We start from the raw sequence: 14,623 nt of genomic DNA, 5'->3' as shown, positions 1-14,623 counted from the left end.
GAGCCAGACTGAAAAAGTGATCTGGTGGACAAGGCAGAGCGAAGTTAAATGACCTGTCCAATGCCACTCCGTGAGCCAGCATCCGTTAAGATTAGCACACCGGACCTCTTGGTCAGTAATCAGATCACAAGGCTGCATAAGGCTGAAAACTTGACAAACCTCTCTTTTAACAAAAATAATGTGTCATATACTCCTTACTGGCCTTAGCCGATGGCAATGCAACTAAAACCATTGCTTTGAAAGCACATCCAGTGCATCTCCTGTATAGGTTTTCAGGTTGTGCGTACAGAATCCTTTTCCTCCGCACACAACACGCTGTCGTCGTCTCGTTCTAAAATCAAGCAGATGCTGAATGTGAGCAGAGGTAACTCCTCATGCTTCACTTAATCCTATTTGGGGTTAGTTGCAAACAGCAAAGTACTTAACCACATCCTTAAAGTTAAGTATTTGAGCAGTCCCACGGACCTCAATGGATCTACTTGCCTATCAACCCACATAACTTTAGTACATAGCAAAACACGGCCAGAGCGCCCAACATTGCAAGAATCCAGGCCACGGACCTTTCCTATTAAGAGCATGCCTGTACTACATTTAGAAGGCTGTGTTTTTATGCAACTGCCTGCCAGATGTCCATGTGTTGTGAATCTGTATTTTCGTCTAATGCCATGTATCAAGTCAAGCATATTTTTGTATTAGCTGACAATTTGGCCCATCTTATATTAACCAGTTGCTTTCGGGACATCCCTACCCTAAAGGAAGTTTTCCACCCTTCAGTTAAAGAAATTCAATACAAAAGACCCCAGAAAACTACCAGAGCACAGCCTGCCTTTTTTTCCTGCTGTTTTTGGGTTAATACAGGAAAGCCATACTGGCAAGTTCCCTTTATTAAAGATCTTAGAATTAGAAGTACCTGATTACAGCAAACATACATAGGAAACAAAGGAAATCCTTAAAGAATACTCTCCTCTAAAAGAAGGTGCTCCCATTTTTATTGCGCCAAGTTACTAGTTACATGGACACAAGGTAGAGCAAGAATCACATCCTCATTTTACAGAGTACATGCACATACATGAAAGTTCCCCCACTTTGTTCTTCTGTATTCCAGAGACAGGCTGTATGCCAAGGCTACAGAACTTAGAAGCAGCTAGAAGTTTACAGGTGGGGTGTTTTTTTGGAAAAAGCAAATGACACAAGAAACTCAAAGACTTGGACCTTTACTTCATGGAATGGAAAGAAAAAATAGGCAGAACAGAACAGTCTTGGGAGTCATGATCCCACACTCTTTTCCCAGTTTCACCACTGATTTACTCCGACCTTGAGCAAGCTGCTCAACATCTCTGCTTTGATGTGCTTGACACCCTTGATTTTAAAAAAAAAAAAAAAAAAAAAAAAAAAAATTCCTATATACGAGTTTTACACTTGTGTATTTATTTCCCTTCCAAAGTCTAGAGTCTCATATAACTAAAAAAAGCCCATTCCAGCCAGCACCAATCATCAGGCCCATATATTGCTACCTGGTATTTTGCCTTAGGACTGTCCATGCAGGACTTACTGACCATCTGGATCCTAAGGATTCAGAGAACTTGCCTTAATTCACTCCTCACTCTGCTGCTGCATTTTGGAAAGAGAATTACTTCTACTTTCCAACAACAATTCTCCTGGTTGTTCACACAAAATCGCAAGACAACTTTGAAATTCTGGACTCACAGATTCAGAAGTGTCCCCCCATTTTTCCCCCCCATCACCTCCCTTTAAATTGCTGCTGGACCCAGCAAATCCACAAGTGTTTTCAACTCGGCTCACCAGTGTAATTGCAAGGTTAACCTCTGGTGGCCAAGGAAGCTGCTCATATTCAGGAATGATGAGCAGAAAATGTTAAATACCATTCACTGGCCACAGCCTGCAGTTAATACACAATATTTAAACAACACAATGGCACGGCCCTTGCCAGTAATGTAAAAACACAGTGGAGTAGAGCCAGAATGGCACAATCTGCCTGCCTGAGTCACGCTTGGCGCTCCGCGCTGGAAGGGGCATGCATTAGCTGCCCACAGTGTACTGTACCCTTCAGCTAGTTTAAAATAAATCATTAAAATACAATTTAAAAAAAAAAAAAACAAAAGGGGATGGGGGGGTGGGGAAAAAAATCCCATGTAATAGTTAAAATATTTTAACACTGAAGTACAAAAGTACCACTTTGGAAGAAGGCTCTGGATTTCCTTACAGACTGCACATTTTGATCTTAAACAAGAAAACAAACCGACTTTGCTTCGTAATATTCCACAGCTTTGTACCGTCCAACTAAAATAAATTTTTTCCTACTATCTACAAGCTCCTGGATTTTTATTCATATATTATTTCATTAAATTCAGAGTATCTGAATCTGCTATATTTTCCAATCCTCTTTTGCGTGCCTGTTGTTCAGCCACTGAAGTTCCAAATCTTAATTATTGTCCCAAATACATTCAATAAGCAGATTCTAAATAAGGGTAGATCAGACTGATGTACGATCTGACTTGCATTTATGGAATAACTATGCTCTTAGAAAGAGACTCCTTTCTTGCCGAGAGACGCAAGACATTATTTTGACTGTTTTGTTGTGTCACAGCACAGATGAATTCGGCATTTCTGCCTTCACCTACAGCCTAAAGCAGCTGAAGCTCCCTGTGATGTCATCAGAAAGTTGTTTGGTTTTTTTCTTGTATAAAGGAGAAGAATTTGTTATGACATCACGAAAAGAGAATAACCTATATTTTATGCTATAAGGAATCTTCTGCTACTTTCTGTTATCTCTGCACCAAAGTGCAGAAATCCTCACTGACAAAGCGACAGGAACTGTAAGTCAACAAACAGAGAGATGTACACTATTCCTAATAATATTCAAAACAAAGCAGAAAAGAATCATCTATTCAGGGTTCTGAAATTAAAGATCTGCAAGATGTAAATTCTGTTCTAGTTTTTAAATAAAACATCCTTTGAACTTCTAAATCCCATTCAAGGGGACTCTGACCTTTATCCAAGACCAGCTACTATGCTAACACTTTGGATGCATATAGAGTAAAAATACGGACAAAAGGTACCGGAAAAGCTTTTACTTACAGGAATGCAGTGCAGCTTAATCTTTTTGTTTTTAAGGTGCAGTGATTTCAGCATCTACAATGTAACTTCAGGCAGTCTGAAAAGAAACAGGTTAAAATCTCTTTCAGTTATAATTGGTATTTCAGATTTAATTAAAAATTAAACTTTCATAATGTTTCACCATCCAAAGCAATGCATTATCAGTCAAGCGTAGCCTTTTTTTTTTTTGTTAAAAGAAGCTCTTCCCAGAGTAGTTTGCAATGAAAGAAGAAGGGGAAAAAGGCAATTGAGAGTAGCAAAATATATTTCTTCAGCAAAAGATCTCTGAATAACTTGGAAAGAAGCCTTCTGCCACTTAATTTTAACAATCAACCTTATACTAATTAAAAAAAAATAAGCATCACAATTAAAGAAGACAGAAAAACACCACCACATACCAACGACTGTGAGGGGAAAAAAATGTTAATTTCAGCAAAACAAGGACATTGCTAGGACCAGAACATACGCACCAAAAGGAAAAATATGGTTTTACATAATGCCAGCCAACAACATTTTTTTAAAATTCTTTCTACAGCATGTAGCACTTTCAGACTGTTGCATGGAGGAGCAGAGAAAGACAAGTTCAAAAAGAGGAAAGCTGTTTTTAAAGCGTACAAGGCAAAAGGTCCCTTGCACCCTTTTGTTAAAGGATATGAAATAGCTACTCTATAAAACTGCAAGGTTTCTTATGGTGTAAAATAAATGTCATTTTACTGTGCAAAACAGATGATTAAGAAGTGGTAGCTGTAGACATAGCATTTGAACAGATGCAAAAAAAAAATTTTTTTTTTTTCCAAAATGCAGTTGGAATGACAATAAAACTCCAGGGGTTGCACCATAAATATGAGTTTAAATGTTAGACTGGAGTTTAAAACCTGTGGTTTTAATTATGTCTAATTATAAAGGCTCCAAAACCAGAAGAAATGAGAAAAACAAAAAATATTAATAATAAATTAAAACAATTTTGCAATAAGTTGTCAGGATTTGGCCTCATAATAACAAACCATACAGCAATTTACACAGACACATACAATGTACCAATGATTCATTAAAGGAACAAATCAAAACTTGATTAAATTTTATTTTTAAAAGGTGACAGCAGAACTTGCCTAATTTACCCCATTCAAAGTCAAAGCTATTCTCATCACCAGCAGCACACTGACAGAGATCTGCAAATAATCCTGGATGAGAATCTAATGCTGATTTTGAATGTCCCACAGACTGGGGGCAATTCTTAAGTGAAATTTTTCCTTTGGTCTCCCATGAGTAAAAATCCAGTTCTTCAGACTTTAGTGTTACATGAGCCTTCCCAATCCGTCCCCACAGATGTTTAAAAAGAAACGCGCTGTATCAGACCACATACTGTCACACCAACCTGTTCATGCACACATCTATACCACACATGGGAACAAGCTCGGGAACTTATTTTTAGGTTTAACTTTTCCACTCCGTCAAGATCAGAGGTATTGAAAAGCAGGAGGCAAAGCAGAGAGTACGGAAGGGGACAGCACAGCAAGAATTATCAAATCTTATGCAGAACCAATTCTTGAGCATTCGAATGAAGGAACAAGAGCCCCCGACAGAGGCACTAGGACGATGCTGCCACAGGATAACCTTTATAGGCTTGGATGAAATTCTTCTTCAAGGAACCATTTGAGAAACGTGTTCCTCGTCCTCTAGACAATCTTTATATCAAATAACACTCCTCCTTTCTGCTGACTGGCATCTAGTAAGATAGACAGAGGAGCAGTGGAGAAATCCAGGCAAAAAAGAATAGTAAGTCCATCAGAAGTAGGCAACAGCACAACTGCCAGATAGGTGATAACAGCTTCAGCCTCTGGACTTCCATTTCTTTCCCTTCCTTCCCCTTCCAAATTTACCCTTTTCTAACATCTTCAGGACTGTAACGCTAGCTTGCTGGCAGGGAAGGAGAGGGGCAGCGGTATTTGCAATCCAAAGCTATTTCTTTTAATGACTGCAATGAAAAACTGACCTCAACTGAGAAAACAAAGAGCATTCACTGAGGGTGAAATGTATCCCTGTATAGAGAGCCAGCATCCAGACTGCTCCACTGAAGCCCTACTCCGATGACCTAAATAGGAATAAATTGGTGCACGGACTTCATCACAGTGAATTTTGTCCAAAACCCCCATTTTCTTGTAGAGAAGGAGGAAGCATTTAGCCCTCACCTATCAAAGCACAAAGGTACAGCACCCCCTTCCCATGCTGGGCACTACCCCGACAACTGCTCTTCCCTGTATTTTCCTACGAGTTTTAACCTGAAGTTCTTCCTGCTTCGTGCGTATTCTTCTGACTGGAAAGGAAAAGGAGGAAACCCAACATCTAGCATTACTCTGCAAGTTAAGCGCCAGGGCACAGTGCCTGCAGATAAAGCAGCCCCTCTCCTCAGGGCAGGCGTGACCGGCACGCGCTACGATCCACCCAATAAAAGATCCACCCGTTAACAGAAACGGAGCCTCAGAAACAGCTTGCTGTGAAAACGTGTTCACCGCCATCCTCAAAAACTTCAATTAAATAACTTTAGTTAACCGAACACCTGACATACAACACACGCAGCCAGAGAGCATCTTAAAGAGCTATTTTAGCTACAAGTTGGAGTTAAACCCAGAGCCAAACCTACAGAAAACCTCATTAAACCCAGAATATCAATCACCGCCACTTTAATAACATCTTCCTTTTACAAACTGAGAAACCTGTGACCTCGAGATGAAATTATTTAGACAGGTACGTATGAGTGAGAGGTAGAAATGGAGGCAGCTTCTTAAGCAGGACCCGCATTCCTGCGCGCGGGTGAGCATGCTTAGCACGCAGTGTGGGGCAGGGGACCGTTGTCTGAAAGGAGTGCCCTAATCCCCTCCTGGAAAGCAAGAACAGCCGGTGAACTTCTGCTTGAGAGAGGCCCAAGAGCTGGAATTGCAAGAATGAGGAGTATGGCAGGTCAGGAATGAGGTATGTTAGTAGAGTGTTAACAGGAGAGCAAGTATTAGCTCTCAGTAAAGGCTTTAAAAACAAATATCAGAAGGTAAACATGTTTTGCTCTCCTTTCTCGTGATTCTCGCTTGCCATAAAGTTTATGCAGAGCCTGAAAACTGTGAGAGCAAAGCTACTGCCTGTACAACGACCAACGTTCATAAGCAATATTCCACGACTTGTATGGCACCTGACTCTAGCGTGCCTGACTCATGTTTATGGTCTAGTCCCCCACTTTCATAGGAACCACATTCACTCCACCTAAAAATTGAAGAGAAGGAAAAAAGTATCATTTGTCATTGGAAAACATTTCAGAAGATGCCAGCCTTCTGCAACCTCTTAGCAATAAGGAAGGTCCGTATCTGTAAGGGTTTGATTTTCCTTGAATACTTGAAGTCAGCTAGAGCAAGTTAATGAGAATCATATACAGTTGATTAGTTATGAGGAGAGGGAAGGCTAGGAGAGAACAGAGCAGAACACTTATCGATATCTTTTGAATTTTCTACATAGAATTTACAACACTAGTCAATTGATCTTTTTCAAACTACTTGCTCATATCATTGCTCTCACTTCTGGAACTGCAAATCAATGATGAAGCAACTGCTACAAATAACTGTTCACAGAAAGTAAAATACCAATGTCCTTACTCAGGAAAAAACCCATTGATTATATTAAGAAAGCCTTCTTCAACAACCAGGGGAAGGGTGTTGTGGGGGGGGATGACGACCAAAAAACCAAAACCATGGACAAAAAAAAAAAATCAAGCCCATTACTGTCAAGTGAATTTTCAAATAAGCTCAGGGGCCAGTCAAGAGACCTCATTCCAGCTTCAGAATCCAAATATTGACTTAGGATATAGCCCAGATTACTTTCTGGCATTTTAGGTTTGAAAACATAAGCAGGGCCATGGACTAATTGTGTCACAGAAATCAGAGAGGGAGGTCGATGCTGTACAGGCTCCTCATCTAACAACAAATAAGCAAACTTTGAAATTGGAACCAGTATAGACACATCAGCACAATGTTCTGTCTAGGCTCATCAGTAATGCAAAAGAACAAATCTTATTAACATAGATACAGCATTACACTCCTGCTTTTTTAAGGTGAATTCACTTTAGTTGATATTAGTTCTCTATAAACAGGTTTATTTTGTGACCCTTCTCTTGTCTTGAGGGGATAGAATAAAAAAGGGGGGAAAAAAAAAAAAAAAAAAAGAGTAATGCCTATGCTTAAAGAATCCTCCCAAAAAGGAACGTTTTCCTGAACTGGAGCCTTTTGTACTCTTTTCAAAAGGAGTTTTGGTCATTTCCAGTTCTGTCTTTGAACTCATGGCCATTTTTACGGTATAGCAGTGCTGAACCGGGCTTCTTCCTAATCCTAGGCTCAAACTGGGGTCACAGGGCTGCTGGTGGGAGAAACCTGGTTTTTGTGATTTAGTAGAACAGGAACAGAGGAAAACCTACAGCGTAATGCTGGGATCGAGGGTTCCTGCCACTGCAGGAACTGACAACAGGAGACCAAAGGTTTCTTTGTCAAAATGGTAAATCTCCATCTGTTATTAGTTCACCGCAAAGCTGCGTGCCCACAGAGATTTCGTCTTCCTTATGGCATTCATCTTTTGAGTTTACTTTCCCAGTGAAGACTGTATCCATTACACATTTTAATTTCCAAACCATGGCTGTTTCAGCTAGAAAAGCATTTTAATCAGGAAAAAGGTGTATTTTTGGCTACTTTTCACATACCCCTCACTCCCCAACAGCATTTGAACTATTTTCGTTCAAGTATGAAAAATACTGCCTTTGGGCAAAGACTAACACTCCTTGAAATTTGAGTTTCAGAAAGTTAGAGACACTCAACTGAATAAAAGCCGTGATGCATAATCCACCATAACGGTGGCTTTGAAACAGGTACTGGATGCAATTTCACCACAAGGGCCCTCATACCTGTTAAACATGTTGGGTCGCTTAATAGCACAGTCCACCCCTCTCATTTATTCCTACCGCTAACAGAATAAGCAACAAGCACTTGAGAAGCCCAGCTGTGAAAGCACATTAGAAACTCAACTTCTCAACCCGCTGAAGAGTTAGTCTCTTTACAACTGCACTTGAGACCTGACCTGGACTCCTAAAGTGCAGTTTAACTGGTAGTTCTGCTATAGCCAGGTGGGACCCAGCATCCTTCTAAATACCTCTTGAAGCTTTCCTCCTACACAGGGGCGATGATGGTAATCAAGTTGGCTGCTGAAAACCATGATATTCCCTATTCCAACTGTTTTCTTGCACAAGCTGTCCCTAGATCCTGTTTATGTTCCCAAGGAACAGGAACAGTGACAGCATGCAGCTTTCACGAGGCCTTGCCCAAACAATTCTGTCTGTAAAGATACAGCTTTTTTGTGAAGCAGCTCTGAAGCTGATATGCTCTGAGCATCTCTTGGAATACAGCTTGAGGACTTTGCTTATGCCCTTTACAAGTTATTGTAGCATATAAGCTTCTCCCACTTCTTTTCAAGGTTCATAATGCTTTGATCTTCACAGCCTCACCGCTCCTGTTGAATGGCATCATCTCCCATGGCTCAAATTATCTTTAGTGCATAGAATGATAATACCTGTTAAGAAGCAGGCTCTATCATATAATCACAGCAGAACCTTCACATTTATTCTGGTTTAACACAGAAACTTACATCAATAAATGTTTCATTGTGATGGGTATTTCAGTGCCGTGACAAACTGGGCGGCTAAAGGAAATGTGGCGGATATAATTCGTTTGGATTTTAGCAAGGCCTTTGACACAGTACCACACAGGAAGCTCATAGAGAGACTAGAGAATTATGGTCTGGATAATAATACAATAAGGTGGATAAAAACTGTCTGCCGGATAGGAAGCAATGAGTTATTAATCAATGGTATTAGATAAGAAAAGAAAGAAGAATCTACTCCGATGCCGAGCAATAGGTGCTAGGACTGTTATCATTAAAGAGATTCATTAAGGATGAGAAAAAGAATGTAAATATTGACAGCATCCAAAACTGACTGATGATTCAGAAATGAGAAATGTATCAAATATGAAAGGAATCAAAATTGTAAGATCCAAATAATGGAGACGTGCATGAGCCAGAACAATGTAGTATTTAATGTATCTTAAAATGTAAAAAAATCTTATTAAAAACTGATACAGAATTTGGTTGTGAACACAGAAATACAAGGTTTTCACTGTGTGAGCATATGACTTAGTCATGTTACTCCGCACTGATACGGTCTACTTGTGAAACTGGCTCCCTTGCAAAGCAAACTAAAATAAAAATTGCAGCCACTGTGGTCAGGGAAGATCATCTGGCTTCTTTTCTTGGAGTAAGGATATTAGTTCTAACGACTAAAATTTTAAAGTAATCACATATCCTTAAATTCTTCTTTGGAAACAGGGTCCTCCTTTAGTTGTAGTCCTGAACTTCCACTGCCCTGCACAGTTAAAGCCTTTTCGTTGCAGATTTCTGGTACAAGAGGTGACATTAAGTTATCCCCACAGAGACACTGTGTACACGTAATACTTGCAGCTTAATGGGTACTCCCTCTCCACTTTCTTCACAGATCTGCCCCAAAGAAGTTCAGTCTGACCCTTATCTATGAAAGGGCAAGATCTTGGATGAAAGGCAATATACTGAGGTGAAATGAAAAACCACATGGCAATGCACATACATTTCATGGGACATATGGCAGAGAAGATCAAAGTGATAAATCTTTATTTTGAATTCTAAATATCCCCAAGTGTTGAGCAATTAAACATGGCAGTTGAATATTTCCGGGATAAACTCGGCAATATCAGCAAGTGTCGTGGTTTAACCCCAGCCAGCTAGTAAGCACCACGCAACTGCTCGCTCACTTCCCCCCCGCACAACCCCCGTGGGATGGGGAGGAGAATTGGAGGGGAAAAAAAAAAGTAAAACTCGTAGATTGAGATAAGAATGGTTTAATAATTGAAATAAAATAAAATATAATAATAATAATGAAAAGGGAGATTAAAAAAAAAAAAGATAAATATAACCCAAGAAAAACAAGTGATGCACAATGCAATTGCTCACCACTTGCTGCCCGATGCCCAGCCAGTCCCCGAGCAGTGATCATCCCCTCCTGGCCAACTCTCCCAAGTTTATATACCAAGTGTGACATCCTATGGTATGGAATATCCCTTTGGCTAGTTCAGGTCACCTGTCCTGGCCGTGCTGCCTCCCAGCTTCTTGGGCACCTCCTCGCTGGCAGAGCATGGGAAGCCGAAACGTCCTTGACTTGGGATAAGGACTACTTAGCAACGACTAAAACATCAGTATGTTATCAACATTATTCTTACACTAAATCCAAAACACAGCACTGTACCAGCTACTAGAAAGAAAATTAACTCTATCCCAGCCGAGACCAGGACAGCAAGAGACGAAGTTCACTATATCCTGCCTCTTTCTCTCTTACTAATGCTGAACTTTCCTCTTCCTTGTACGGAGAACACACTCCCAGCACCACAGCCTCAGCTTACTCGTGCTGGTCCAAAAATAAGGACAAAATAACTTTTATTGTCCTCTTTCTTGAGACAGCAAAAGCAAACTGAGTAAGTGAGTAAAGGCTGCAGGTTTTCAACACCAAGAAACTTTGGAAAGTTGTCACAACTCTTACTCTTGACTTATCGTTAATGGTCCATTGCCTTGCAATCTGACATCAGGAGACTGTACCTAGTAAGCCAGCTCCTTTTTGAGATCCATCATCTGTTTTTGGGACCTTTGATCTTCTCCCAGGACGTATGATACGTCTTCTACCCTCATGCAGCAGCCTAACCCCATGTCCCTGACAAGCAGGTCCTTCCCTCTTCTGTGAGATTCTGTGAGAATCTGCCTTCCTTGTTCACATGCGGAGCTTCCATTCCCCCTCCTTTGCTGCAGAGAGAGAAAGGATTAGGATGAAGGTGTGACACTCCTCTCACAGGAGAAAAAGACAAGGAGGGAAGCGGTATCAGCATGGAGCCATGAATTTGTAGTTCTAGTTGATGCCAGAGGAGCGGAAAGAACTTTGCAGCTCTCCAGAGCGGCAACAGCAAGTGCGGCTTCTGGAGCCCTGGAACACTTTAGATGGACAGGAGGTCCATCACTGTTTTGCTCTCCTAAGCAGCCGCCTACTCTGTCCACGTAAAGTAGTTTTTAAAAGGGCCTTCTGCCCGCTCCCTTTGGAACTTATCTCTACAGGCCTACCAAGGACCTCGGGAGGAACTTGGGACTTTGACGCGTAGGAAGGGACATGCTACCTTTTAATAGAAAGTACAGTTAACAGAAAGTAAAGTGAGGACTACAGGCTAAGTTTGGACTTCATATAAGCAGGTGCACCTCAAGTGGTATCGGGACTCTTCCAGATTATGCGCGGACTGAGTTTATCCCACCCTGCGCAGAAGCACAAATCAATGCACTCTTTTACTTAGGCACATTATTTATTCTTTTGCCAGTAGGCCATTAACCTGAAGTCCAAAACCAGCTTCATCTTGCACAATGTCATTCACAAACCATGCCCAGAAGTTTCACATTATTTCAAGTTTATGTAACTGCCATATTAAGCTCAAGGCCCAAGGAGGATACTGAACAATATCTTATTGTACAGGCTATTGAGATTCAATATTACAGGGACAATGCTACTAAACCCCCCCAATTTCATTCATCTCGGAAATCGTTGGAAATTTAATACCAGATGACTTTAAGACCTTTGGACTGTATTGTAAATCTGCTGCTTAAACTTTTAATGTAACACCAATGTGAGGTCTCAAATATTTCCCAGTAAAGTCCATATATATAATTCTTGTTTAATTAGACATCATCCTACAAGAAGTGAAATTCAGACCAAGCTGGAACTATACAAAAGTTCAGGGAAGTTCAGTTCCTGCATTATGATTTGGCAAAGCTCTACGGTAATTTTTTTTCCCCGGAAACAATACAGAAAAAGAGAACATATCAGCAACGATTCCATCTGATCACTGTGTCAGAACACGAAATAATATTTGGAAAAAAAAGGAGAAAAAATCTTCCATTTACTTTCAATATTAGTAAAAACAACAAAAAGGTTTTTATACTGCCAGCCACATCCTGCAAAATCTAGCTAATAAAGCAACAGCATAATTACTAGATAAGTTTAAAATGGATTTTTAAAAAGAATGGCTACTTTTGCTGGAGGCAAAGTATATCTAAATACGTTGCAGGACTGGATTCAAAAACCTCAGCATCCTGCCAGCCTGGTCCAATACAAATTATGTTTGTAGTTATTCCAGGGACCTTGAGCTATAGTGTGTACACACTTAAATCTATGCAATATTTATCTCTGCTTCAAATACGTAAGGAGAGTACACGCTAGGTATAAGCTCAGGCTAGTAGGGCTTCTGCAATCACTGAACTGTTCAAAGTGCCAAGACTAAAATACAGTCTGGCTCCATTTGCAGTACAAAACCAAAAAAGCCCTAACATACAATAAAATATTATTATTAGAAAAGTAAGATTGGGTATTCAACCTGTTCCATAATCTATGTTTAAACAAAACAGATGAGATCAAATGCACCCCCCTGGTGGTCAACCAAACTACAGAATTGAAACTGGTATATAATTTTTTTAGCAGTAAAAAAATTCTAACAAAAAACTGTGTGCAGCAAAATACAAAATTAAGTTCCATCATGTTAACACTACTACTGGGTAAAGGACTGCAAGCCCATATGCTAGTTATGTTCCAGGTAAAGAAGAAGAAAAGTTCAGATATGCAACTGGTAACTAGATTTCTAATAAAATAACAACTTCATTCTTTTTCAAGTCTTTTCCAAAATACCAGAAGTGATTAGAACACATTATGGACCAGTCACTTGCCAAGTTTCATGTTTGAAATCAAAGCTGTTTTAAAATTTCCTGAACAACAAAAAAGCATTTTAAAACTGGTAACATTCAGTCATGGTGATATAAGCAAATACCAGCCAATCTGAATCTTGGAACGTTCTTGATCTAATGCCTTTGTGTTGCCACTAAGCCCAGAAAAATATTTCAGGCCCAATTGCTAAGACAGTGAAAATAATATTCACAAATAAAAAAAGCTACATATTATACAACTACACTTTTTATTTCTTCAATATACCTTGATGGAATTAAAAGCAGAGATCCTTCAAGAGTTTTTGTCATCATAACTGAGATGCATCTACAATCACCAAAGATGAACCTGCCGGTAATTTGCATGGAAGATCTAAAACCCTTCTCCTTCCCTCCTCTGCACCTCCCCCAGAAAGAGCTCAGCACTCTTGAAGTATGTTCTCTACAAATAACTATATAAAGGAAGTTGGTCTATCATGGAGGAGCTGCTTAGCTGCTTTTCATACGCTGAGGAACTCTTTTTGAAATAATGCAGACCAGCACCACCTCACTCCCCCCAACCCCCTCAAATACTAATCAATGCATAAGGAACAAAATTTGAACCTGTGTCTTCCACAGTAAAGGTATTTGCAAAATACATTAAGCCTGCCAGGAAACAAAACACCAACTGCTATTCCACTCTACGGCTACCTTTTTTAAGATTGTTGCCCGTTTACTCTAATGTGTGCAAGCAGAAAAAAGAAATACGGTAAGAAGCCAAACTTTAGGGCAACAGATTACAAGAAAAAGAACAAAATTCTAAGAGTTATATACACCTATAAATTCTCATTATGCATCTGTGTGTACTAATACAGACTATTACATAAAATACTGTATTATTTAATGTCAATTGAATGGAGGTTTGCTTTCAATTACATGTAGTCAACTGTCCCTATAATCAGTTGGTACAGTAACTGGGCAGAAATTCCCAAACATATTCAGCCTTTCCTCCTTGAATCTCAAAATTATTTAAAAACACACTTTCTTTCTCATGAAGAGATAACAGTGATGCCAACACCACCTACATTATTCCCCCGGCAGATCTGGAGATGCTGGAGCAGAACTGAGAAGTCCAGCCATCAGATCCTCTGCTGTAACCATCTGATATAAGACTCTCCCTCGTGCATTTCCCTCTTTTAGCTTGAGTTGTTATACTCTTTAACAATGCCCTAGGACATTAATGGCTTTATATTTGCTAACTGTGACTGAAGCTCATATTTGGGCAAGAGAGGAACTTTCCATCTCCTGAGCTATAACTCAAACCAGCCCAGAATTTTATGTAGTCAGCGATCTCCTTTCTGTCCTCACCGACTGGAAGTCTGCATTAATAAATAATAACCAGTACAAGCAGGGCCCTGATGTTCACAGTGACAAATAAAGATCTCTCTAATGTATTTAAAAATGCTTCTTGCACTGGTGAATTACAGGAGAAGAGTTGTTTTTTCTTTGTTCTAAGCCACATTAAGTCCAAAAGGAGGAAGTCCTACACAGTAAATGTGTACAGAACTATTTCCTACCTCTGCAGGCTGCAGAAAAATCCCACTGCGTTAAGTAAGATGGCACCAAAGCCACTTAAACATATTAGCCTATTAAGTCTGCATTCCCTTATTGT

The 14,623-nt window shown here is 39.9% G+C and overlaps 1 protein-coding gene across 6 annotated transcripts in view; it reads right to left on the bottom strand.

Annotated features, from left to right (window-relative positions):
* The window catches only part of ZBTB20 (zinc finger and BTB domain containing 20), a 486,412-nt gene that overhangs the window by 339,737 nt on the left and 132,052 nt on the right, over nt 1–14,623 (bottom strand). For all 6 annotated transcript variants that reach the window (XM_030021006.2, XM_030021008.2, XM_030021004.2 and 3 more), the window contains one exon: nt 3,100–3,175. The gene's annotated coding sequence lies outside the window, so the exon portion shown is untranslated. The remainder of the gene's footprint in view (nt 1–3,099; nt 3,176–14,623) is intronic.

This window comes from Aquila chrysaetos, chromosome 7 (genome assembly GCF_900496995.4).
Source record: "Aquila chrysaetos chrysaetos chromosome 7, bAquChr1.4, whole genome shotgun sequence".
Classification (NCBI taxonomy): domain Eukaryota; kingdom Metazoa; phylum Chordata; class Aves; order Accipitriformes; family Accipitridae; genus Aquila; species Aquila chrysaetos.
This window is presented reverse-complemented; position numbering and strand designations above follow the sequence as displayed.